Here is a 15,557-nt window from a genome sequence, read left to right as displayed (position 1 = left end):
GGATCATATCTAGACTTTCTTCTCCTACATAACTTATTGGCTCATTTCTGAAAACTGTAGGCCAATCCAAGGCTTCAAGGTGATAGTCGATGTGTCAATCAAATCTTGAATGGGGCACAATGATGATTGGCATAAAAGTATTAGGGTACATGCCTTAACTATTGAAGGTGCAAAGTAGTTCATGTCGCCAAAAGGAGAATAGCATAAGAACAATGGGGCTTATTACAACTTTGGAGGAGGTGGTAATCCGTCCCAAATGTGACGGATTTACCACCAGCCGTATTACGAGTTCCATAGGATATAATGGACTCGTAATACGGCTGGTGGTATATCCGTCACTTTACCGTCACTTTTGGGATGGATTACCACTTCCTCCAAAGTTGGAATAACCCCCAATATTTGGAATATCTCAAACAAAGATCCCCAGTACAGGAATAAATGGGTGTGAAAGACCATCATTAATCGGCAAAGCTGCACACAGGCTAATGGAGGTTTTAAGGTAAAGATTTCAAAAAGCAATAACCACACCTCAGTTAGACCTCATTGGCTATGGTACTTTCACTGCACAAAAAATGGATTTCTAGTGGGGATTTGGTTTTCCCTGTAGACTTAAGGACAAGCCTCTCTGTGCCACGCAAGCAGATTAGGCGTGACTAGAAAGTTCCAGGTGGTTGAACATAAGATTCGAATAGGGACAAAATGTCAGTATTTCAGAGAGGCAGTATGGGGAGGAAATTATGATTACTTTGAAGAGTAGGAATAAAACAATTAGCAGGGCTCTTTGGCCCTCATTACAACCCTAGCGGTCGGTGTAAAAGCGGTGGTAATACCACCAACAGGCCGGCGGGAAAAAAAATGGAATCAACCCCGTGGCGGAAACCGCCAACACATACAGCCACTTTAACACTCCGACTGCCCGGGCGGTACAAACAAACAGCGCGGCGGTCACCGCGAACAGACAGGCGGAAGACAATGTACTGCCCACACTATTATGAGAGGCCAATCCGCCACCTTTTCCGGGACGGAACCAACGCAAATAAAAACATGGCGGAAACAGGACTTGGAAGGGAAAACACTCACCTCTCCGCACCCAACGAGGAACCAGGACGCCATGGAGCCAGAACTCCAAATACTCCTGACGATGGTATTCCTGCTCCTCTATCAGGAGCAACAAAGACAGTGGCGACGACCACGGTGAGTACTGCACCTACAACACAGGGGAGGGAGGAGAAAGAAGAGAGTGACACACACACACAACACGCAACACCCCCACCCCCACCCACACCCACAACAAAATACACACAAATACATGCTGCAACATTACATTTACACCCCCCAACCCCCCTATCAAGAACACAAGGACAAAAGGAAATGAGTTGAACAATTGTAATCATGAAAAAAACAGTAGTAAAAACTCGAAATACAGTATATACAATTATGTACAACAACTACACAAGTCCGGATAGTGTACCAATAATTGTCCGTGGACCCCTGGGCCCAAAATGCATGGGCGAGGCCCACACTCGATACCGGACTTCAAATGGAGAGAACACTGCAGAGGCATTAGATCGAAATGAAACAGGCACCTCAGGGGGAAGAGAAGGGGGGGCACCTCAGCCGGATGAGTGCTCAATGCCACTGCTCCACGAGGGGGCTCCATGCCCACTGCTTTATCCTGGGGAGTGCAAAGCCACAGGCTCTCAAGTCTCTCCAGTGGGTGATAATGCTGAGGCACCCGTTGGACATGTATATAATTATCCTAAAGAAAAAGGCTTTCACCTTTTACATGAGTTCCTGCATGAGTGTGAAAACCCAACGAATATTTCACAGTAATAGGCTCAAAGAAAAGCAGTAATACACAAAAGTAACAGATCATAAATTTCCTAACTCTTTAATTTCCATTCAAACGCATCAGCAACCCCCCTCTAATCACAATTAATTCCCCTTTCCCTCAGAATTTAAAAAATGTGAGTCCATTTCCTTCACAAATTCACAGAAAAATCAAAAAGTGATCCCATATAATCTTCATAGTCCGTTATATTAATTCTTGTCTGTTCCTCCAAAGCTTTTTGTAACCATATACTTGACAAAACATCCAAAATCCCTACAACGACCTCACAGCCAACACGTGTTTCGTCGCTTGACTGCTTCAGGGCTGGAATGTAGTCGCTTCTTATAACAATTTATCTAAATCCCAAAAAATCATCAAAAAACACAATGGAGTTATGTTTAAATCCAAGAGACAAACACCGCCCAATTCTCAAAAAAGTTCCAAAATGGAACTTATTAGTCCAAAACCCATTAGATTGATTAGTATCCAACGACCCAGTCATAGCTCAGAATAACACCTTATTAATCAGTGAAAACACCCATAGTGATGACAGTCCCTACACCAGCAAATATCCCTTAGAGTGCCAAAAATAAATTAGCTGATAAACTTGAGAGGTTACATGAAGTAAAAAAGAATGTGACTCAACAAGAATAAGAGTGAAATGTGACCCATTTACTGTCACGTTATATCTAAAAACCACAAAACTAATAACACATTCCGAGAAGTCCATTAGAAACTATACCTCCAAAGGAACTGTATCCCAAACTTCATGGCCTTAGTCAGACCATGGACCCACAATCAAAGGTTTTCAGAAGACTGCCTCCCCAATCAAGCGCCACTCCAGACGCAGTCCTCTACTCTATAAACAAACATAACATAAGACCTCACATAATCACATCATAAATCTCTCCAGTGGGTGCTTTGCCCACTGCTTTATCCTGGGGAGTGCAAAGCCACAGTCTCTCAAGTCTCTCCAGTGGGTGGTTTGCCCACTGCTGCATCCTGGGGAGTGTAAAGCCACAGTCTCTCAAGTCTCTCCAGTGGGTGGTTTGCCCACTGCTGCATCCTGGGGTGTGCAAAGCCACAGTCTCTCAAGTCTCTCCAGTGGGTGGGTTGCCCACTGCTTTATCCTGGGGAGTGAAAAGCCACAGTCTCTCAAGTCTCTCCAGTGGGTGGTTTGCCCACTGCTGCATCGTGGGGAGTGCAAAGCCACAGTCTCTCAAGTATCTCCAGTGGGTGGGTTGCCCACTGCTTAATCCTGGGGAGTGCAAAGCCACAGTCTCTCAAATCTCTCCAGTGGGTGGTTTGCCCACTGTTTTATCCTGAGGAGTGCAAAGCCACAGTCTCTCAAGTCTCTCCAGTGGGTGGTTTGCCCACTGCTGCATCCTGGGGAGTGCAAAGCCACAGTCTCTCAAGTGTCTCCAGTGGGTGGGTTGCCCACTGCTTTATCCTGGGGAGTGCAAAGCCACAGTCTCTCAAGTCTCTCCAGTGGATGGTTTGCCCACTGCTGCATCCTGGGGAGTGCAAAGCCACAGTCACTCAGGTGGATGCCTTTCTCCACTGGTTCTGCAGAGGGCTTTGTGCCCAGAGTGCTTTATCCTGCCAAGGACAGAGGTAGTGGATGTCTTTCTCCATTGGTTCTGGAGGGGGCTTTGTGCCCAGGGTGCTTCATCCTGCCAAGGACAGAGGTAGTGGATGCCTTTCTCCACTGGTTCTGGAGGGGACTTTGTGCCCAGAGTGCTTCATCCTGCCAAGGACAGAGGTAGTGGATGCCTTTCTCCACTGGTTCTGGAGGGGGCATTGTGCCCAGAGTGCTTCATCCTGCCAAGGACAGAGGTAGTGGATGCCTTTCTCCACTGGTTCTAGAGGGGACTTTATGCCCAAAGTGCTTAATCCTGCAAAGGACAGAGGTAGTGGATGCCTTTCTACACTGAAGGTGTTGCATCATGGAAGCTGCCCAGGCTCCTGGAACTGACCAGAAAATCAACAAAGGGGGGGAGGGACCGGGAGGTTAAAGGTCCAGTCCTGGAACTGACCACCAGGCTCGGTCGACTGACCACTGGGGATGGCAGCCATGTCTGCAGTGGTGCCACTGGCTCAGGATGTCTCGGGGTCACTGGCGGTGCTTGCGGTGGTGTTAGTAGCAGCGGTGCTGGCGGCGACCTCTGTGGCATCGGTGCTGGCGGCAGACTCTGTGGCAGCGGTGCTTGCGGTGGCCTCTGTGGCATAGGTGCTGGCGGCGGACTCTGTGGCATCGGTGCGGGCGGCGGACTCTGTGGCAGTGGTGCTTGCGGCGTCCTCTGTGGCATCGGGGATGGTGGCGGACTCTGTGGTGGCAGTGCTGGTGGCGGACTCTGTGGTGGCGGTGCTGGTGAGGGCTCTGTGGTGGTGGTGCTGGTGGCGGGCTCTGTGATGTCAGTGCTGGTGGCGGGCTCTGAGCCGGCGGTGCTGGTGGCGGGCTCAGTGACTGCAGTGCTGGTGGCGGGCTCAGTGACTGCGTTGCTGGTGGCGGTGCATGTGGCGATGCAGGTGGCAGTGCAGGTGGCAGTCTTCCTAGCCGTACCGGTTGGTGTTGATGTGGACAGAAGGTGTGACACTGGTCCAATAGTCGGTGCCACCATGCCCTCTCCTGACCTGCCCTTGATTTTCTGGCCCTTCCTCACCTTGGATGGTGGCGCAGCAGTCTTGCCACTATCCCCTTTTGTTTTCCCTGAGCCCTTGGTGGCAGGTGTTTTCGCATTCTCCCTCCGGGTTGTGGGCAACTTTTTACTTTCGAAGGTGGTGGAATGTCCTTGCCCTCGCTCCATGGCACACTGGCTGCCCTGATGCTTGGTGCACTCCAAAAGCCCGCTGTTGTTGGGACCACTGTGCCCGGTGATGTGGTGACTGAGGTGCTGGGTTGGGACCTGGAAAGCCTGGCCCTAGGGGACGGACAGGAGGGGAGGTGTAGGGAAGAGGTCAATGTTAGCCAGGAAAACATTTTTACACACACTGGGACGGGTAGATGGAGTGGGTTTGGGAGTGGAGGAAGAGGTAGTGGTTGTAGGAGGTGTACAATTGCTGAATTTGGGTGAAGGTGCATGGGCCGGAGGCTGTTGTGAGGTGGATGGCTGTTGGGTGGGTGTGTGCCTGCGTTTGTTTACTTTGGGAGGAGGGCTCACAGACACACTGGTAGAGGACACAGGGGATGTGTGAGTGGTAGTGGGGGTGGTGAGTGCACGTGAGCGGTGTGTGGTGAGGGCGTGCTGGTGATGGAGGTAGTGGCTGAAGATGTAGTGCATGCAGGTGTGAGTGGAGACAAGACAGGGAGGGAAGACGACGAGGTGGAGGAGGAGGACACAGTGGAGGCAGTGGATGTTGGTATGTCTGCATGGGAATGATGCTTGTGTGAGTGCCTGTTGGATGTGTGGTGCTTATGTTTGCCTGAGCCACCCTTGTGTGATGAGGTGTGTGCATGCTGGTCTGATGGTGTGCTTGAGATAGGCTGAGGTACAGGGGATTGGGTCTGGGTGGAGGAACTTGGAGGGGGGAGGCTGGACACAGGAACAATGGCTGCCACCAGTGCTGAGGCCAGAGCCTGAAACTCTGTTGTGTCGCCCTCCAGGGCCAAGTTGGATGCAGCTCCCTCCTGCTCCGGTGCCACTACTCCTCCGCCTGATGATGCTATATCACACAAGAACAGGGAGACCACAAAAAGGGTGGGGGAAAGACAGAAGAAATATATGTTCAGTGCATGCAATACCACTACTGTTGGCGGACACTACAGACAAAGCAGCCCTCTGCACTACGCCATGCACTTAGAGTTCCTATATTAATCACATGCCCATGGGGTACAAGGCCTATGACCGATTGCTGCACACATGGAAGTCACAGCAGTCTGACTAGGTGTAGATGGCTCTTACCACTGGTGGGGTTGGGGTGCCACATAGCCTGCCTCACAAAGGGTCCTTGCCTACAAAGCTCGCCCTGGCCGAGGGTAACCCACTGCCCACCTCCCCCACCCAGACACCTCGTAATGCACGCAGAGTCAGATGGATGTGACGGTACTTACCCCCTTGTGGCTGCTGTGATGCCCTCAAGCGCCCATCCAACTACGGAAATGCCACTGCCAGGATCCAGAACATCAGGGGGGTCATGGTGCAACGGGCACCCCTCCCACATTGGGAGGCCATCCCCAGCTAGGCCTCCGCCTGGCCATTGCATCAGGGATGTCCCAGCCTATGTTCTCAAACTTGTTGTCCAGAGTGTTGTCTGCCCTGTTTAAACACATACTCAGCTACATCGTTTTCCCTTGGGTGGAGGATTTGCCTACAGAGAAAGGTGACTTCTATGCCCTGGGACATATCCCCAACATTATCTGTGCCATTGATGGGACACATGTGGCCTTGGTACCCCCGCAAGAGTGAACAGGTGTACAGGAACCTGAAGAGCTACCATTCAATGAATGTGCAGATGGTGTGTTTGGCCGACCAGTACATCTCCCATGTGAATGCCAAGTTTACTGGCTCTGTGCATGACGCTTACATTCTGAGGAATAGCAGCATCCCTTATGTGTTGCGGCAAGTCCAGAGGCGTAGTTTGTGGCTATTAGGTGAGGACAAGGACTCTATACCCTGTGAATAGTTGTCTGGGGTTGTCCCTAAGGGTTAGTGTGTGTCTAACAGTTGTCCCTCGACATTTGCAGGTGAATCTAGTTACCCCAACCTGTCATGGCTACTGACCCCAGTGAGAAATCCCAGGACAAGGGAAGAGGAATGCTACAATGAGGCACATGGGCGAACTAGGAGAGTGATCGAAAGGGCCTTCGGCCTCCTGAAGGCCAGGTTCTGGTTCCTCCTAATCTACTCACCAAAGAAAGTGTGCCAGATCATCGTGGCCTGCTGTATGCTGCACAACCTGGCTTTGCGACGATAGGTGCCTTTTCTGCAGGAGGATGGTCCAGAAGGAGGTCTTGTGGCAGCTGTGGAGCCTGTGGACAGTGAAGAAGAGGAGGCAGACGAAGAGGATATCGACAACAGAAACAACGTTATCCAGCAATACTTCCAGTGAGACACAGGTAAGAAGATGTCACTGCCTCACACCTCTAATACAATTGTTAGACCTATCATATGTCTGTCACTTTCACCCAGTGTATTGACCTTGACTTGTCACTTTGCCTTTCCATTTCACAGATGTGGGTCCCACTGTGTGACCTCTGCTATATTACCTCATGGACTAGAGCTGTGTTACATCGGTATGTTGACAATACAATCGACATTGCTATATTCCATAGTTATTGCAAATACACATTTGTGAATGCACAGACTGACTCCAGCTTGTTTTGTGATTCAAGGGTGTTTATTTCAGTGCAAAATAGTGGCAGAAGTTGTAAAATGGGGAGGGGTGATGGTGGAGGATTGTCCATGGCAGAGTCCAGTCTATTTGTTTCACAGGTGCATTGTCCAAAGTGGCATAGGAATTGGAGCTAGGGCAGTTGATGGATGGACAGGGTGACGAAGTGGACAAAAGGATGACATTCAGGTGGGTCTCATTTCCTGGCGTGGATCTTGGCATTGTTCTCTGTCTTTGTCCTGGATCTCAGGGACCGTTTGCGGGGTGGTTCTCCTTCTGCAGGGGGTGGGGTGCTGGTGTTGTGGTCCTGTGGCGGTGCCTCCTGTCCACTAGCGCCAGCGGAGGTGGTGGGCTGTTCATCATCCGTGAGGGTGAGGTATTTGATAGCATGCAGGTAGGGTGGGGGATGTAATAGTTAAGATTTGACTTACCAGGGTCCATTTCTCCTGCTACTCCTGCGAGGCCCTCAGGATGCAGTATAGCCAATACCTGCTCCAACCCATGTTGTTAGTTGTGGGGGAGGAGGTGGGGGTCCGCTGACAGTCCTCTCTACTGCAATCTGGTGTCTTGAGACCACGGAACGCACCTTCCCCCGTAGGTCGTTCCACCTCTTCCTGATGTCATCCCTAGTTCTTGGATGCTGTCCCACTGCGTTGACCCTGTCTACGATTCTGCGCCATAGCTCCATCTTCCTAGCTATGGAGGTGTGCTGCACCTGTGATCTGAATAGCTGTGGCTCTACCTGGACGATTTCCTCCACCATGACCCTGCGCTCCTCCTCAGATAACCTGGGGTGTCTTTGCGGTGCCATGGTGTGGTGTGGGTGATGTGTGAGGTGGTGTATGTTGTGATGTGTGAGGGGATGTGTTTGTGTGGGTTGTCTGAGGTGCGTGGATGTTGTGTGAGTGATGGTGTTGTGTGCCTGTGGATGCTAGTGTTGTTGATGGTGGTGTCTCTCTCTGGGCTTCTTTCTCAATTTTTGTCCTAGGGGTTTGTGGTTTATGTGTGTATTATATTGTATTGAGTGTGTGGGAGTGGTGTGTGTTTGTGTATCAGGTGTGTGTATTTGGAATTGTCCAATGTGGTTGTGTTTTGTCAGTGTGTGTGTATTTTGAGCACGGCGGTGTGTACTGCAGATGGAATACCGCGGTTAAATGACTGCTGCGTGGATTCGTGGGTCGTGATAGTGTGGGCGTATTCCTGTTGGCGTGACGGTGGAGGTTTTGTTATCGCCAGTTTATCACTGACCTTTGGTGTGGCGAACTTGTGTGGGTCTCTGGGTTTTGGTGGATTCCGGGCTGTGGGTCGTAATAGCTGTAGCGGTATTTCGCTGCTGCGGTGTGTTGGTGGTCCTCTGCACGGCGGTAAGCGGGATTTACCGCCAATGTAGTAATGAGGGCCTTTGTTTGGCCAATAAACAGCCAAGCAGAGGGCAACATAGTAATGTAACAGTAAGCTCCATAAACCTTTACTAACGTGAAATATAGGCCCGTATTTATACTCCGTTTGCGCCGAATTAGCGTCGTTTTTTTCGACGCAAATTCGGCGCAAAACTAACGCCATATTTATACTTTGGCGTTAGACGCGTCTAGCACCAAAGTATGGGCAAATAGCGTCATTTTTTTGCGTGAACGCCTTCCTTGCGTTAATGAGATGCAAGGAAGGCGTTCCCGTCAAAAAAAATGACGGCGACGCAAATGCGTCGTATTTATACTCCCGGGCAAAAATCACGCCCGGGAGGTGGCGGGTCAAAAAAACCCGCATTTGCGCCACTATTTAACGCCTGGGTCAGGGTAGGTGTTAAGGGGCCTGTGGACTCAAAATGAGCCCACAGGTGCCCTCCCCTGCCCCCAGGGACCCCCCCTGCCACCCCTGCCGACCCCAGGCGGACACCCAAGGATGGAGGGACCCACCCCAGGGACATTCAGGTAAGTTCAGGTAAGTATAATTTTTTATATATATTTTTTTTTTTTGGGTGGCATAGGGGGGCCTTATTTGTGCCCCCCTACATGCCACTATGCCCAATGACCATGCCCAGGGGACAGAAGTCTCCTGGGCATGGCCATTGGGCAAGGGGGCATGACTCCTGTCTTTACTAAGACAGGAGTCATTTAAATGGCGTCTGGGCGTCGAAAATAATGGCGCAAATCGGGTTGAGGCGTTTTTTTTGCCTCAACCTGACTTGCCCCATTTTAAGACGCCCTAACGCCATTTTCCCCCTACGCCGGCGCTGCCTGGTCTACGTGGTTTTTTTCCACGCACACCAGGCAGCGCCGGTCTGCTAGCGCCGGCTAACGCCATTCCATAAATACGGCGCCCGCATGGCGCTTCAGAATGGCGTTAGACGGCGCTAAATTTTTTGACGCTAAACTGCGTTAGCGCAGTTTAGCGTCAAAAAGTATAAATATGGGCCATAGTTCCTTATACAGGAGGGCAAATTAGTACTGGAAGAGACCTACCAGAACAGTCATTTTGCTCAAAATTAATACAACAATTAATGTCTTGGTTGTGTGGAAGAGAATGGTTGGAAAACATTTGCATATGTTTAGTATTTAGTGCCTGATTCTTGTAGCTCTAGCAGCTATGGAAGGTTCTAAGCTCACAGTGCGGTTGAGATATTAATCAAAGCTTCTGGTTGATGGAAGAGGGGTCAGAGTATCAGAGAAAAACAGATGCTGTTAGGGAGACAGGCAATTAAGGTGAAGGAAAAATGTTTCTTCAAAATCAGAGAGCCATCCATTGCAGTATGGACATGGGGCAATGTAAGATTAAGTGATTGAAGGTGAGGAATAAAGTTAAGTAATGAGAGTAAGATTTGGGTAAAATTGTCAGAAAGATGGTAGGAGGAACCAACAGATAAGAGGATATCACAAATAGATACGGCATAGAGAGAATGAAAAAGAGGGCCAAGACTGAACATCGTGGGGCATTCATGCACTTTGGTGACCATTTTAAAGTAGGGAGCTCCTGAAACTGAATAATCAAGGTGGGAAATAGAAGAATGTGGTTGTGTATGTGGCATGTAGAGCCAAAATTAGCTGGCAGCCAACAAAGAGGTGAGCGTGAGTGAGTAAAACAACTTTCAATAGTAAAAAACACACATAATTTAAAATACTTTTTCCAATAAATGCATGTACATATAAAAACAATAACAAATAACCATAAAAGACAACACACTCATATGACACTCATCTGACATGTTAATTCATTTTGTCTGCTAGTGCATATACAGCTATATAAAGTGCAAAGATAATCTCTCTTACTGACACTATGTTGCCAAATTTTAGAATGCATTAATATCTCTACACCCCCTTAGTTGCCAATTATACACTCTGGTACTCATTCCGGGACCTCCTTATTTTAATAAGTTCACTCATGAAAAGTGGCAAATCTGGTGCATTCTTTCAGCTTTCAGACAGTAACAAAACAATGAATATGAGGGTGCAAAAATAATCTGTAACCTGAACAATATCATCCTCATTTTTAAAAACTACCAATCCAAAGTGCCATGTGCAGTGGCATTTTCTCAAACTCAGGGCTCCAAACTGCTGAGTGGATGGTCTGAGCCCTGTAATGTGAATTATGATAATTTACAATTAGGCAGGTAAACTATATAAATACATATATCCACTATAGTTAGGTATCCTAATGAGATCTTAGTTTACAGAAAATACTAGAAACACACTGAAAAAACAGAGGTTACATTGACATTATAGTTAGGTGACAGACTGAGACAACAACCAAAATTTCAAAAGCCAAAACACACTGAAATTCACCAGTTATAATTAAGTCAACGAACTATAACTTGTGCACCCGCCATGCACTGCTTATGCCCTCACATATTAGCTCACTCCTGTAATGTCAAACTTTATCACTGATAATGTCTCCAATGACATATTTTTCGTTTTTGTAATAACTTTGGCACTGTTTTAAAAATCTGTACACACCTTTCAAATACAAATAAAGTACAAACACTTTGGTTCCTTCACGGATAGTTTTGTGCCTTTAAGAAGAGATGAAGAAGAGGGAAGTCACAAAAGTGCAATTTCTCATTTTGATTTCCATAGGAAGATGTGCTTTCCATTATTGTGACATTGTCAGACGGGAATTACATTGAAACTGGAATGGAGGTAGAACTTTGCTCAGATAAGTTTCTTTCCTTGATTTTGTGTACAATTGTTCACCATATTTGGCTAAATTACCCTTTAAATTAGCCATGTGTTGGGTATGAGGGTGGGAACATTAAGGAAAGATATTGATGTCTGCATCATTGGAATCTATGGATATACTCAAATCCCAATATTCAAAAAATGAAAGAAAAAAAACATGTGGCCAAGGGAGCTTTGTTTCCATTTGTACGTTTCAGATCTATGGTTCAAAAGCAGATTTGAGGATCAAAATATATCTGATTGACTCTTGCAATACTGGAATTAAATATTGTCGCCAGGATTACAGGACTCAGGGACTCATTCCTGAGTACTGGAAAATAAATTCAAAAGGCAAATAAGGGGGTAGAATGAGCATACCATCATCCCCATGCCCACGTGAAGGACCTAAAGAGACACATGGCAAATGTTTTATCCGATCACTGAAGCTTCTTTGATGCTCCCAGAAAGGCCCCACTGCTCTCACAGAACAAAATAGGGCTCAGCAATACCTGTGAGCTCCCCCTACCTGATACATTACTGTCAAGGAAAACATCATGGAATGAAAGTCCTAGCTGCTTGTGTACATAGACAACTACTATCCACTCAGTACACATACAGCAAGGCAGTTATTCGCTAGCTACTACCAGCCTTGTAGATTCTCACCAGGGCTAGCTTCTTGGACTGGAGAAAACCTAGCTTTGCACTTGCAAAGGCAGTTGTAACAAAGCTAAAGCCCATCCTGTACATCTGCATTGGGGTAAGCTTCACATACATGAGAGGACCCTCTAAACAAGATCAAAGGCAGTTTCTTCCATGTTATCACCCACATGGTACACTCACACCAGGGAAAGCTTCCCATACTAGAGGGGCCAACTGTGTGGAGACAAAGGTAGATACTGCTCACAGCACACACTCCTGTACTTGAGAGGCCCACCTGTGCAAGAGCAAGAGTAAGTTCCAAAGACTTCTAAGGGCAAGGCCACAGAGTTGCCCAAAATCCCACCTACCTGGGTAGAGGTGGTTGCAGTCCACCCAGTGCACCTATAACAGAGCAAGCTTCCAGAACTATAAAGATCCAGGCTGCCTATGGCGAAAGGTAGTTACCATCTACCTGGTACATTCATGCAGGATGACGGACTCAAGGGCTTGGCTACAAACCTGTCAAAGGTGGATATTTAACACATGCCCATTTTTAGAATGTCTGTTTTCTCATGAAAACTGTATTTACACATCTGCTAGCGATTTTCTCTACTCTGTCACTTAGCATGGGCAGTGAAGGGGCCTCCATGGTCAGCCCTGTCGCACCTTTCAGCAGACAGTGAAAAGCGCACAGGGTGCTATTGCACCCAACGCACTGCAACATTGCCATCTGCTCGATCACAAGCCAGCGTCAATGTTGTGGGCTGTTTCCCGCTGGGGCAGCAGGCTGCAACTCTGTTTCCATATGCTGACCCAGTGGGAAACTCGTAATAGGGGCTGCAGGAAGGTCACCACACTGGTGGTGACCTGACTGCAGGAATTTGATGGGTGGCATTTTCAGCCCACCAAACTCGTAATGAGGGCCTATGTCTCCTAAGTTAACCCTTGTTGCTCACTGAAAAGCTACCAAGGTTTTAGCTGGGGTTGATTTATTGAGCTATAACTGAACCTAGTGCGGGTTGGTGGCCTTTTGCTCAGTGTAGGTACTTTCCTACCCTTACCAATAACATACGTTCCCGTATTGAGTATTACTATAATCCAACACTATTATTATGGGGACTTGAACATGAATATATTAACACACTATCTCTATGGGGACTTGTATGGGACTATTAACACACAGTATCACTTTGAGGACCGGGGCATACCTATAATCAGACAATATTTCTGTGGGGATCTGAGTATGTCTTTAATCACACACTATTTCTATGGGCACCTGAACATCAATATAGTCATATATTATTTTTGAGGGGATTTAAAGATGAGTATCACCACATACTTTCTATACAGGTCTATAATCACTATCCCTGTGGGGTCTGGACCTCAATAGATTCACACACCGTCTCTTTGGAGTACTGCACTTCACTATAATCACACATTATCTCTGCAGTGACCTGAGCCTGATTGCTATAGTACGCAATTTATCCAGGAACTAGAACATCATTCTCATAACATTCTTTATGTGGGCTCTTCAAAAGGACTATAATCACACACTAATCTGGGCATCACAATAACTACACACTATCTGGGCGGGGACGTGAGATTTACTATAATTAAATATCATATCTGTGGGACCCTGTGTATAACTGTAATAAAACTATTTCTGCATGAGCTTCAGAATGACTATCATTGTTCACTTTCTTTACGGGGCTTGACCATTGCTATCATCATGCACTATCTCTGCGGAGCCTGGTACATGAGTGTACTCACACACTATCTCTGCAGGGACTTGAACATGAGAATAATCACACACTAGCTCCATGGGTACCTTGGTGTTACTGTATTAACATATTATTTCTGCATTAAAGTCAATATAACCATCATTATACACTATCTCTACTGGGTTTTGTACATGCCTATAACCAAACATTATGTCAGTGGGGACTTGGGCATAACTACAATGAGACACTATTTCCTATGGGATTTGAAAATGACTAAAACACACTATTTGTGCAGCTACCTGGGCATAGACTATCTCTGTGAGAACTTTAGCATTACTATTGTCACAAACTATCTTTTTGGGGTCTTGAACATGAATATAATCACACACTATCTCTGTGGGGAATTGTATGTGACAAACACACAGTATTACTTTGAGGAACTAGGCATCCCTATAATCACACACTATTCCTATGGGGATCTGGACATCAATATAGTCACACATTATTTTTGTGAGGCTTTGAATGACTATCATTACATATATTCTCTACTGGTCTATAATCGCTACCTTTGTGGGGTCTGGACCTCCCTACAATCACACACTATGGGCCTGATTACAACTTTGGAGGAGGTGTTAATCCGTCCCAAATGTGACGGATATACCACCAGCCGTATTACGAGTTCCATAGGATATAATGGACTCGTAATACGGCTGGTGGTATATCCGTCACTTTACCGTCACTTTTGGGACGGATTAACACCTCCTCCAAAGTTGTAATCAGGCCCTATATCTGTACCGGCCTGAACCTCACTATAATCACACATTATCTCTGTAGGGACATAAGCTTGACTATTTTCCTACACTATCTCTCCATGAACATGAATATCACTGTCATAACAGTCTCTATGTGGATATTTCAGTATCACTATAATCATACACTATCTCTGCGGAAATCTGTACTTCACTAATGTCACTGCATAAATACTGTGTGGTTAGAGAGCATCTATAATTAAATGCTATTTCTTTAGGGACCTGGGAATAACTGTAATAAAACATTATTGACTATCATTGTACGCTATGTTCTCGGGGACTCGAACATTACTATCATCATACACTATCTCTGCAGAGACTTGAACCTCAATATACTCACACCCTCTATATATGGGGACTTAAACATGAGCATTCTCACACACTATTTCTGCGGTAACTTGAACATGAGTATGCTCACACTTTAACTCTGTGGGGACTTGAACATGAGCATAATCATACAGTATCTCTGCGGGGACCTTGCTGTTACTGCAATAATACATTATTTCTGCATTATATTAAATATGACTCTCATCGTACACTATCTCTACGAGATTTAGAACATTTCTATAACAAAACATTTTATCAGTCAGTACTTGGGCATGACTACAATTGACCACTATTTCTTATGGAATTGGAATATGACTAAAACACACACTCTCTGTGGGGCAATCTGGGTATTACTTTAAAAACACCTTGTCTCATTTGATTTAATCATAATGATCATCACATACTATCACTGTGGGGCGTTGAGTACTACTATAATCACACACTTTCTTTGCAGGGACTTGAAAATGAATATAATCAGACACTATCTCTATAGGGACTTGAGACTGAATATAATTAAATGCAATATCTTTGAGGACCTGGGCATAAAGTTAATCACTCACTATCTCTGGAAGAACTTGAACATGACTAACATTACACTTTCTGTCTGTCAGCTTTAGAACATGACTATAATTACACCCCAAGTTTTAGTGACTATACCTGCACAGTCACGTGAAGAGGATGATGCCTAGAGATGAAGTTGATGAAAAAGAACAACATAATCTCAAACTAGCTTTCCCATCCGACACATAGC

General features: G+C 46.6%; 1 pseudogene; it reads right to left on the bottom strand.

Annotated features, from left to right (window-relative positions):
• Positions 1–395: 395 nt before the first annotated feature.
• LOC138270350 (U4 spliceosomal RNA) lies at positions 396–573 on the bottom strand (annotated as a pseudogene).
• Positions 574–15,557: the final 14,984 nt, after the last annotated feature.

This window comes from Pleurodeles waltl, chromosome 2_1, assembly GCF_031143425.1.
Source record: "Pleurodeles waltl isolate 20211129_DDA chromosome 2_1, aPleWal1.hap1.20221129, whole genome shotgun sequence".
NCBI lineage: Eukaryota > Metazoa > Chordata > Amphibia > Caudata > Salamandridae > Pleurodeles > Pleurodeles waltl.
This window is presented reverse-complemented; position numbering and strand designations above follow the sequence as displayed.